The following is a 12,352-nucleotide window of genomic DNA, read 5'->3' as shown; positions in this document are numbered from 1 at the left end:
AAAACTGTTTATGTTTACCCCGACTTTTCGAACAACCTGTGCCTTGGAGAACTCGAGCCAAGCAGAACCAAGAGACATTTTTTAAGTCTCCAGAGCTCTGCTCATAAATAAAGTAATCTTATAACAAACAAACACAAACAAAAAAGTGAGGTTAAAGGCCAGGCCACACCGGCTGTGTGTGCGTAGACGTGCACGTGCACGTGCGCTAAAATGTTGGAGCCCCGCACGCACACGTCATGCTAGCTGTGTATCAGCCCTCATAAGGAACTGTATATTATAACGCGCACGTGCACGTCTATGCACACGCACCCGGTGTGCACAGGCCTTAAAACTTTTGCTGTGGAGTTGTGGAGAATAGTTAGAGTAAAGTATAACTATGTATCTGTAGGTATTTTCCCAGTTCACTCCATATACCATCACTACACCTTATGTGTTGTAAATTAGTTAGAACTTATTTAATTTGAAGATACTATGAAACAAAAGTAACGTTTTTCTTTTGTACAGTCACAGGCAAAGTAGTTAAAATATATCGTAACACACCTTTGTTACCATAGAAATAAGGATGTGTTCTAATGCTTCTAATACATTTGGCTACTATGAAAGGAGTTGCACATTGTAATGCACATTGGGGCTATTATGTTAGTATAATATGACTATTTCACTCAAAATGTCACGTGTATGAGTCATGACTAAAATGACGGGTGCATTACATTTGTTATAATTACTTTTCATATATTATAGTTTGTTATATCGTATTTTGAATAACGTAATAAATGGCATACTACCGTAATATCTAATTAACGGTATACATAATGTTATAATTGATATAATGGTCATAAGGTATATTTACACTTGGTATAATATACATTGCCATAATTATTATATACTCTAAAGCATATTATTTATTATATCAAGTGACATCACATAATTATTTGTGTGGCATAATAGTTGCATGACATAAATGGGTTAGGTTAGGTTGGAACTGCGACTCCGCACAAACAAATAATTACCTAGCAAAAAGAGGGTTAGGTTAGGTTAGAACTTTGACCCTCCTTAGAATAAAATGCCTAGCAAAAAAGTGGTTTAGGTTAGGTTTGAACTGCGGGCCCCGCAGAATCGAAAACTGTGAAAAAATTGGTTTGGTTAGGTTAGAACTGCGACCGCCCTAGAATAAAATAGCTAGTAAAAGAAGTAGGCCTGCATACTAGTTATAAAAAATATGTAAAACTTTACGTTATTATCTTATTATTAAATAAAATATGACAATAAATGTTATACAATATATGTATTTGTATGTATTTGTATACTTGATAAAATTGTGTGAAGTATTACGTTATACAAAAATATAATATAACAAATGTCATTATAAAATATGTCTATATACTATTTAAAAATTATATTACGGCATTATAGCAATGAATGTTTAGATGAAATCACAATATAACAAAGGAAACGTATAATAAAAATTACATTATAACATAAAATAATATATAAAATGGCGTTATAACAAATGTATGATATTTTTTTTATAATTATATTAAGGCGCTCTTATACTCGAGTTTTACGTTTTCAAGGGGGTGAAGCAGACGCGTGGTAGAACGGGCAGGCGGGCGCCCCGCACCATTCCCGCGCAGCACGTCTACGTCCTTATTCTGACGACATCGGTATTCTGAATTGTCAGTTCCGGGATTTTTAGTTCGGCAATTAATATTGAATAAGATTTATTAGTAAATTCGAATTTTGATGAGTACTTATGAAATTAAAAACCGGACAAGCGCGAGTCGGACTCGCCCACTGAGCCCACCGAGGGTTCCGTACTTTTTAGTATTTGTTGTTATAGCGGCAACAGAAATACATCATCATCTGTGAAAATTTCAACTGTCTAGCTATCACGGTTCGTGAGATACAGCCTGGTGACAGACGGACGGACGAACGGACGGACAGCGGAGTCTTACTAATAGGGTTCCGTTTTACCCTTTGGGTAGGGAACCCTAAAAATGGTAGGTAAGACGGTGAGGTCGGTGAGTGTACCTAATAAATTATTAATTATATACAATATGAGTGTATACTTGACTGATCATGTTGTTGTAAAAATCGATTTCGACTGGCAAAACATATTATTTTTTGGCAACCGGGTTTTTTAACCTAATTAGACCCCGCTGAATCCGAAATTGCCGGTTGCTTGATCGAATTCTTGACTGGAAGTGAGATAGTTGATATTAAAGGTCCCTTTTTTTAGTTTTTCGTAAATAACTCTTAAACGGTGGCGCATAGCAAAAATTTTCTTAAACATAAGTAATCTGCATAAAATTGCCTACAAGAAAGATTCCGTACAATTTTTCGCTAGGATCAATATTCAAAGAGATATTAAGGCGGGAAAGTTAATTATAATCACTTTTCGAAGGTCTTTTTTTTTTTGTTTTTCGTAAATAACTCGTAAACGGTGGCCAATATAAAAAAAATTGTTAAACGTTAATAATCGACACAACATTTTCAATAAAAAAAGATTTAGTACATTTTTAGCAGGGATCAATATTTAAAAAGACAATAAAGAGGGAAAGTTAATTATAATAAATTCTAAGGTTCCTTGTTTTTATTTTTTCGTTAGTAATTTGAAAAGTATGACTCATAGCAAAAACAAATTTTACACAAATAATAAACATAAAATTTCCTACAAGAAACATGTAGAACACTTTTCGCTAGGATCAATATTTAAAAAGACAAAGCATCCGGTAAGTCAATTATAATCAATTTTAAAGTCCCTTTTTAGTTTTTTGTAAATAACTCGTAAACGGTGTCTCATAGCAAAATAGGTTTTTATGAATAAATAATCTCCATAAAACATCTGAACACTTTTCTCTAGGATCAATATTTAAAACGATATTAAAGGAAGAAAGTTAATCACAATCAGTTCACAGGTCGCTTTTTTTCGTAAATAACTCGTAAACGGTGCCCCCGTTGCAAAAAAATATTATACATAAATATTGAACATAAAATTGTCCACAAAAAAGGTTTTGTACACTTTTTCGCCACGATCAATATTTAATGAGGTATTAAAGGGGGTAAGTTAATTATAATCAATTTCCAGGTCCCTATTTTAAGTTTTTCGTAAATGACTCGTAAACGGTGGCCCATACCAAAATAGGTTATTAATGTTAATTAACCCCCCTTGGCTAAAAAGTGGCCTCCATGTTTAAAATTCATTTGTTTACGTAAGATGTCCGTCTTTGGCTCACGAATTTACATGTGTGTACCAAATTTCAACTTAATTGGTCCAGTACTTTTGAAGAAAATGGGCTGTGACAGACGGACAGACAGACAGACAGTCGTACGAGTGATCCTATAAGGGTTCCGTTTTTTCCTTTTGAGGTACGGGACCCTAAAAACTAAAAAAAGTGACATGTGAATTGATTGTAATGAACTTTCTTCCTTTAATATCGTTTTCAATATTGATCCTAGAGAAAAGTGTTCAGATATTTTTTGCAGGAAATTTTATGTAGATTAATTATTCATAAAAACCTATTTTGCTATGGGACACCGTTTACGAGTTATTTACAAAAAACTAAAAAGGGACTTTAAAATTGATTGTAATTAACTTACCGGCTGCTTTGTCTTTTTAAATATTGATCCTAGCGAAAAGTGTTCTACATGTTTCTTGTAGGAAATTTTTTGTTTATTATTTATATGTAAGATTTGTTTTTGCTATATGTCATACTTTTAAAATTATTAACGAAAAAATAAAACCAAGGAACCTTAGAATTTATTATAATTAACTTTCCCTCTTTATTATCTTTTTAAATATTGATCCCTGCTAAAAATGTACTGAATCTTTTTTATTGAAAATTTTGTGTAGATTATTAGTTCATTTTTTTTATATTGGCCACTGTTTACGAGTTATTTACGAAAAACTAAAAAAAGGGACCTTTAATATCACATATCTCACTTCCAGTCAAGAATTCGATCAAGCAACCGGCAAATTCGGATTCAGCGGGGTCTAATTAGGTTAAAAAACCCGGTTGCCAAAAAGTAATATGTTTGCCAGTAGAAATCGATTTTTACAAAAATGTGACCAGTCTAAATTATTCAATTTGATTAATTTTATAGCCTTTTAAAATATGTTTAAGTACACAATTTATCAATCGTGACTGAATTCCGGATTGGTTAGATGGGTGTGTGCCTTTGCTGCCCAACTTGTTATAAAATTACAATATGACGGACGAATGTCTGAAATGTCACCGTATTTAAGAATTATTTTGCTTTTCTTCGTAAGTATGTTGAAAAACATTGTGTGTATAACATATTTGCATATTTATACTGTGATTACCCATTTTATGTAACGTCCGCTAAAATAGCACAGGTCCGACGCTGACAGTGGTCACGGGCGTACTGGCGTGAGGAATAGGCGCAAGGTATTGCCGCGTAGGGTGTAATTTAGTAGGCAAAATGTTGAATTCATCAAATGATGAATGAAAAAATTAACGTATCGATAAAAGGACAAGCAATAATGAAGATTTACTTAAAAGCTATCGACTGAAGTAAGTTTCATATACATTTTCGTCCTAGTACTTCTAACATAAGGAAATAAAGACAGTGTTTGCATGTTTTCAACTTAAGATTCTATCGAGAAAATAATGAGCCATCGTGTTTCTGACAAGCAATAACGTAGTTCAAGGACTGAAGTTATACATACTAGAAAATAATGCATGAAATCCTTGTAAAAGTCTGTAAATATGGTGACAAAAAAGTGCATTTTACTACACACCGCGCCTTAAGCATTACACACCCCTAAAATGACACATGTTATTGACTGTCATAATATAATATGTAATAAACAGAACTCTCATTCATACTCTAATTAAATATTTTGTATAATAAGTTTGTAATTATTACAATTAATGTAAATGAAGCAAGTTTCCTGTTTAGTATGTTGAATCTTCCTGAAGACAGTGACAGTATAGACTCGATCGAAGCTAGAAGTAAATTTTTCACTCACACCTCCAATTATACTTTTTTTAACCAATTCAGAGGCATTTCAAAACCTATTCACAATTAGTTTAAAGTGGTCAGTGGTGTGCAATAAAGAGTAGGTACTACTTTGTACTATTTGTATTATCAGCCTAAAGTTTCCATCTGTCTCCGTGACGCTAGTATCCCAAACCCTTACCCTTATCCTTCCATTTCCCTTCTCCAGTCTATCTATCCTTATCGACGAAGAATTCCCAAGGAGGGTTGATGTCAGGCAGGCGGCCGATCGTAAAAATATATGCCAAATCATTTACAACATGACATGAGTGCGACAGATGATAGGATATGCGATAATGCTAGGGCGTACCCCGCAGGCGACGCGCAGGCGCAGCACCCGGCGGCTGTGAGAAATGGACGAGGGTTGCTGCACCAGGGACGGGGGCAGCGTAAGAAGCTAGTCCGGGAAATAAGACTGAGGATTGCAAGTTGGAATATAGGTACGATGACTGGAAGAGGAAGAGAGTTAGCGGATGTTTTGGAAAGAAGACGAATAAACGTAGCATGTCTGCAGGAGACGAAGTGGAAGGGACAGAAAGCTAGAGAAATTGGGGCGGGTTACAAGTTTTATTATTGCGGTAGTGATGGGAAAAGAAATGGGGTGGGTGTAGTGTTAGATAAGGAGCTGAAAAACAAGGTGATGGATGTAAAGAGAGTGAATGATAGAGTAATTATCGTGAAATTGTTGATAGAAAACTTGATTTTAAATGTAATTAGTGTATATGCACCGCAGACTGGATGTGATGATAGTTTGAAAGAGAAATTCTGGGAGGATTTGGATGGGGTAATTATGGGAATACCAGAATGTGAGGAGATATATATTGGAGGAGATTTTAATGGACATGTGGGAAGAATGAATGACGGATATGAAAGAGTGCATGGGGGCAGTGGTTACGGAGTCAGCAATCAAGAGGGTGAAGCTCTTCTGGAAGCAGCCTTAGCCTTTGACTTAGCCATAGTGAACACCTACTATCAAAAGAAAGAACAACACCTTATTACATACCGTAGTGGCCAACACTCTACCCAAATAGATTACTTTCTTCTAAGAAGGAGCAAAATACAGTCGGCTAAGGACTGCAAAGTAATACCCAGTGAGAGCCTAGTTTTCCAGCATAGGTTACTGATTCTAGACTTAAATCTTAAAGTACAGCACTTGCAAAAGAACTCGAAGCCCCCACCTAGAACGAAATGGCATGGATTGAGTGACAGGGATTTATCTGAAGAATTTAGAAAAAGAATAGTCGATAAGATGGTAGGAATGGGTGATATGGCAGAGATGAGAGCGAATGATTGCTGGAATGAAATGGCAGTATGTTTAAGAAGTGTAGCGAGGGATGTTTTTGGGGAAACAACAGGGAAAGGAAAGATTGATAGGGATACATGGTGGTGGAATGAAGATGTGCGAATGATTCTGAAAGAAAAGAAGAATGCTTTTAAAGAATGGAAGAGTGTGGAAGAGGGTAACGATAGAGAGAAAGAAATCAAGAGGTCAGCTTATCTTACAAGTAAAAAGATGGCTAAGAAAGCAGTTGCAATCGCAAGGGCCAAGGTACAAGATAAATTGTACGATTTCCTAGAGAGCCCACAAGGCCAAAAAGATCTTTACAGAATAGCAAGAGAGAGAGAGAGGAATGCAAGAGATATAAATCATATGAAATGTATGAGAGACGAAGCAGGAAAGATTTTGACGGATGACAAGAGCATAAAAGAACGCTGGAAGAACTACTTCAATAAACTTATGAACGAAGAGAACGACTGGAGTGGAGTGCTAGAAAATGTTAGAAGCAACATTGGTATGGTGAAGGAGATCACTGTAGAAGAGGTAAAGATGGCTGTGCAAGGTATGAAGAATGGGAAAGCGGTCGGGCCAGATGGTATACCTGTGGAAGTATGGAAGTTTCTGAAAGCGGATGGATGGAAGTGGCTGACTTTATTCTTTAATAAGTTGTTGCAAGAAGAGGCGATCCCTGATGAATGGTGCAACAGTTCACTGGTGCCCGTTTTTAAGAATAAGGGTGATGTACAGGATTGCAACAACTATCGGGGAATAAAGCTCATGTCACATAGTATGAAGATATGGGAAAAAGTGGTAGCGAGACGAATGAGAGAAGAAAGTGAGGTAACACAGAACCAATTTGGGTTTATGCCGGGCCGGGGAACTACGGACGCCATATTTGCACTTCGCCAGCTGTGCGAAAAATACAGACTTGCGCAAAAGAACTTGCACATGGTGTTCGTGGACTTGGAAAAGGCATACGATAGAGTCCCCCGTAAGGTTCTGTGGTGGTCTATGAGAGAGAAAGGAATGCCAGAGAAGTATGTACGGCTTGTTCAGGCGATGTATGACAGAGCCAGTACTCACGTCAGGTCGGAAGCAGGAGTAACCGACAAGTTCAATGTGGCGGTAGGTTTACACCAGGGGTCGGCCTTAAGCCCGTATTTGTTCCTCCTGGTTATGGATGCTCTGACATCGAACATACAGGAGGAGGCACCTTGGTGTATGCTGTTTGCCGACGACATTGTTCTTGTCGGAGAAAATGCACTTGAGGTCCAGAGCAGGCTGGGAAAATGGCAAGAAAAGCTGGAAAGTGTGGGACTCAAAATAAGCAGAACCAAAACGGAGCACATGTTCTGCGATTTCGGTGGTCTATCCAGTTTTTCCCATATTGCCTTAGATGGTGTATCCCTACCAGTCTGCTCTGACTTCCGGTACCTTGGGTCATTGATCCAAAGTGACGGAAACATCGACCGAGACGTGAAAAATAGAATAAATGTGGGATGGATGAAATGGCGACAGGTCTCTGGAACAACTTGCGATCCACGAATGCCCCTTAAACTTAAGGGGAAAATATACAGAACGATCGTGAGACCTGTTGTAATGTATGGATCAGAATGCTGGGCGTCGAAAGTAGCGGATGAAAGAAGAGTGCACGCAGCGGAAATGAGAATGCTGAGATGGATGTGTGGAGTGACGAGAAAGGATCGTATTAAGAATGAGTATATAAGAGGAAGTTTGAAAGTAGCTCCAGTAACGGAGAAAATGAGGAGTACTAGGTTAGCGTGGTATGGGCATGTAATGAGGAGGGATGAATGCCATATAGGCAAAAGAATGTTAGGGATGAATGTTGATGGACGGAGAGCGTATGGTAGACCCAAAAAACGATGGATGGATTGTGTGAAAGAGGATATGAGAAAGAAAGGAGTGAGTGCTGAGGAGACGAAAGACAGAGGAGAATGGAAGAGAAAAACATGTTGTGCCGACCCCACATAACGTGGGATAAGGGCAGGGGAAAGAAGAAGGTATCTTGCAGATATTACTTAAAATACTTAAATAATTCATGAAATAAAAAAATTTCAAGATTAACTAACAACAGAAGAACATAACAATATCTAAAAAAATATAACATAATTTTACTACATAATTTCCATACTAATGGTATCAATATACCCTATACTGCATACAATAGTAGTTTATATGAATTATGTGACTACTATATAAAGTGTGTGGGTTTATTAAACAAGCTAAAAGCGAGCTTCATAAAACATCACACAAGTATATTATAGCCTAATTATTTACTCACATATAAGATCTCTATGATGTGTTCAGGACCTGCATATTATGACCACTATTGTGGCATTGGATCACACTGTTTGCAATGGGGTTGGCAACTGGCAAAGATTAGCATAATTATATGGCACCATCATAGCTTGCCCCTTTCTCTACTCATGTTCTATGCCAAATCTCATAGAACTCAACTAGAGAAGGGCTTAAAGGGCTGGAATCCAGGGCATAAAATTATATTTAAAATAAAACAAGAATTTGACACAATTCTAGGGATTGACAGGGCAAGATATGCTGGTACCATCTGCTAAATACTTCGACCGGCTAACCCCATTGACATTGTGAATAAACACATAACATGATCTTGAGTGATGAGAATACTATTACTAGAAATTATGATAGATACTGGTGGAGAACAGCACAGAATACGAAAGAAATGGAAAAACTGGGGGAAGCCCTGCACATGCGGCATGCAAATAATTATTTATGTCATTTTAATATAAGATATTTGACACTTAATTTAACTACTTATTTACACAGCAAATATATTAAAATTAAAGGTAAAAAATTATTGAATAACAGAAACTAAGGTTGCTAAAAAAAGTTGAATGTGCACAAAAGAGATTAACATGTAAGGTCCAATGAAAGTTATTTTGTTTGTCTTCAACGACCCTTTGTTTCAACAGAAACAAATACTTCGACCTAAATTTAGTTTTAAAACTACCTATACTTAAACTTAAAATTTAGAGCTGTGAATTTTCTTACTTGTGCCAAATAAATACATACCGTTCTGATGTGTAATTCCAAACTGCGTTGTCGATTAGCATGCCATTTAATCCTTTATTTTTGCTTAATTCTTCCTCACTTTCTATTGTTATCGACGGCAAACTATCAGACAAAGAATGGATAATTTAAATAGCTCTTTAATTTTTCACTGAACAAATAAACAACGTTCTACAAATCAATACACAATATTTGCAACAGATGAAGGTAACATAATTAAAACCTAAGATTAAATTAGCTATTTCAACTTTATAATCAACTTAAGTAAAATAATAATAATGTAAGCAACAACCGCTCGCGGACGGATTGTCCCACAGACTAAACAGACAGACAAATGTAAATGTCATCGAACGGGTCAAAGGAGGTTTACAGACGTAAAAATTCAACTTCACTTATCGTTGCGATTTGTTGGGGTCATTGGCTTAAAATAATTTATTTACTATAGTTCGTTTTTTTAGCATTAGAAAGAACTTCGCAGAAGTAAGCTTGTGTTTCCAAATCCGTCACTTTTAGCGGTAATAATTTGAAGTAAATTATATGTATTGACCGTGCTACATTAGATAATTCAATAATTATTAACAATTAAAGAGCCTGATAAAAACTGCACGCTTGCTTCTGTGGAGTTCTTTCTAATGCTAAAAAAAACGAACTATAGACTGGGAATTCAAGTCTAATAGCCGTATCAGACTTATTTTAGAATGTAATTTGAAAATAAACATAAAATTTAGATACGAAAAAACAGTTACTTAACTATTTATTTAAAACAGCGTGAAACGAAACGTTCACATCCATGTTGGGGGCATGGCCAACGAAAAATCGCAATCCAAGTTGTATAGTGTATAGAGGCCCGGTGTTAAAGCCGTAACAGACTACCGCACCGCACCAAGGTCTATATGGCTATTACTAAACCACAAAAATCTGGGTGGCTCACTTCTTAAATACATCTTAGAAACACAAAGATTAAGATCCAGGCCATAATTGTTTAACCCTTTGCGACTGATGTGCGGTCTGTCAGACACCGCCAAATATTTTTTTTGATGCTATGTCGGCGTACGGGCCGATATAGCTCTGTCTCGCTCATTACCTTCCTCAAACGACTCGCGGCATCGGACAGTGATGCCCTAGCGGCAACGTGGTGCATGCACCGGAAGATATGAGCTGCGGGTGTCCCACAGACGTGAGCACAGCAATAAGTCCTGGGTCTGACAGACCCATAGACCTATATAATAGGGACAAGACATATTGTTCTATACGTACAATTGCTTATAGAAATAGCACCCATTTTGACGGCACACACATAAATATATATCTATCTCGTTTTTACTCAGTACTGTAACCCATAGCAAAAAAAGGTGACAGTACGGACATAAAGTGTTCCATGAAAATACGTAAATACCTAATGCGGCCGAAAATCCGCCATGTTTAGTCACGCAAATGTCATTGTCTGTCAGTTCCACTGAAATATGAAACCTATGGAAGTGAAACGTCAACGAATAATGCGTGCCACTGTGACGTCATCTTAGAACTAAACATGGCGGTTTTAGTGCTGCCCAGAAGATTTTTACTGTTACTAGGTTTTATCGATACATCGATACCTTTTTAACGTTCTCGGCTCATTTTATTTAAAATACTAAGTATGTATTATTTGTGGAGTTTATGTTTTAATAGGAAGTAAGTAAATAAATAAAAATTCTTTATTAGTATATTGTTATGTGAAAAGATACTTTGATTTAGTAAGATGTGTGGAGTCTAGGACAATTTCGTGCTTCAAATTTGACAGGTAAACGAGATGACGCTGTACTACTCAATACATATTGCGATTTTTGCGGTAACACTGATTTTCAAAAGTTGACGTTTGACAACTTAGTGACCGCAAAACACATGGCGCAGTACAGCGCCATCTGTTTTGGATGTCAGAATAAGTGTACGTGTTTTTCTTGGACTTAACCTCTCTATTACAATCAATTTTGTTGTGTTGCTAACCCTGAAGTCTGTAACACACTACCGCACTGCACCTCGACCTTGGTGCGCCGTATCTATAAGTGAGAGCGATACAAAATTCAAGCTTATTAAGCGACGGGTGAAAAAAAACAAAACACCTTCAGAACATTTTTTTATTACAAAAATAAGGAATGACTTCCGCTCTTCAACTTCTTCAACATTTATTCAGCAAATAGGCCACAAGGGCATTTTTATACGTCAAAATAATAACAATACATTAACCATTTTATAAATTACAACTATATGTATATGGTCTCTTAAAAAAGCCCGCAGGGCAGCTTGTGGAGTAACGACCCCACGGACCCGAGTGCTCCCGAGAGTCGGTCAGGGTCTCCATCTCCAGCTCTTTCTGTTCATTTCTTGGTAAGCTATAAAAATGATTTAATTATTAAATTAAGATAATTTAGTTGGTTTGAAGCGGGGTAGCATGATAAAATAAGAAAATATAAATAGGCAATCATAATATATCGATATCAAAGTCGATAAATAAAGTACAACCCTAGCTGAAATGTTTACATTATTTAAGCGTAAAAATATAGTTAAATAAATCCAATCACTTCATGATCTATAACTGCACAGAAGAACCTTGCTATTTATAATGTGAAACATCCTTAAATTTCCCAGGAACATTAACAATAACCAATATTTTTCATGTAAATTATAGCGTACCTGTGTATGGTTAAAGATGGCTGATTTGGTGGTTTTCTTATGCCGCACCCTAATACACTACACACTGGCATATTCGCGACGTAATTATTCACATTTGGCTTCAATTATTTTCAATCACAAGCAAAATATTGAAAGATAATCAATAATTTTAATTTTCACCACGACTTTTTGACAGGACAAGTACCTGCTGAACTGACAGACAATGACATTTGCGTGACTAAACATGGCGGATTTTCGGCCGCATTAGGTATTTACGTATTTTCATGGAACACTTTATGTCCGTACTGAAATACTGTCACCTTTTTTTGCTATGGG

At 36.5% G+C, this 12,352-nt stretch overlaps 2 protein-coding genes across 2 annotated transcripts in view; both read right to left on the bottom strand.

The window, feature by feature from the left end:
• The window catches only part of LOC134806812 (uncharacterized), a 44,521-nt gene extending 34,848 nt beyond the window's left edge, over positions 1–9,673 (bottom strand). The window contains exon 1 of the mRNA XM_063780197.1: positions 9,371–9,673. The gene's annotated coding sequence lies outside the window, so the exon portion shown is untranslated. The remainder of the gene's footprint in view (positions 1–9,370) is intronic.
• The window catches only part of LOC134806774 (uncharacterized), a 123,600-nt gene that overhangs the window by 37,703 nt on the left and 73,545 nt on the right, over positions 1–12,352 (bottom strand). The window lies entirely within an intron of this gene.

This window comes from Cydia splendana, chromosome 3, assembly GCF_910591565.1.
Source record: "Cydia splendana chromosome 3, ilCydSple1.2, whole genome shotgun sequence".
Lineage (NCBI taxonomy): Eukaryota > Metazoa > Arthropoda > Insecta > Lepidoptera > Tortricidae > Cydia > Cydia splendana.
Note: the sequence above shows the minus strand (reverse complement) of the source record. Positions and strands in the feature narration are given on the sequence as shown.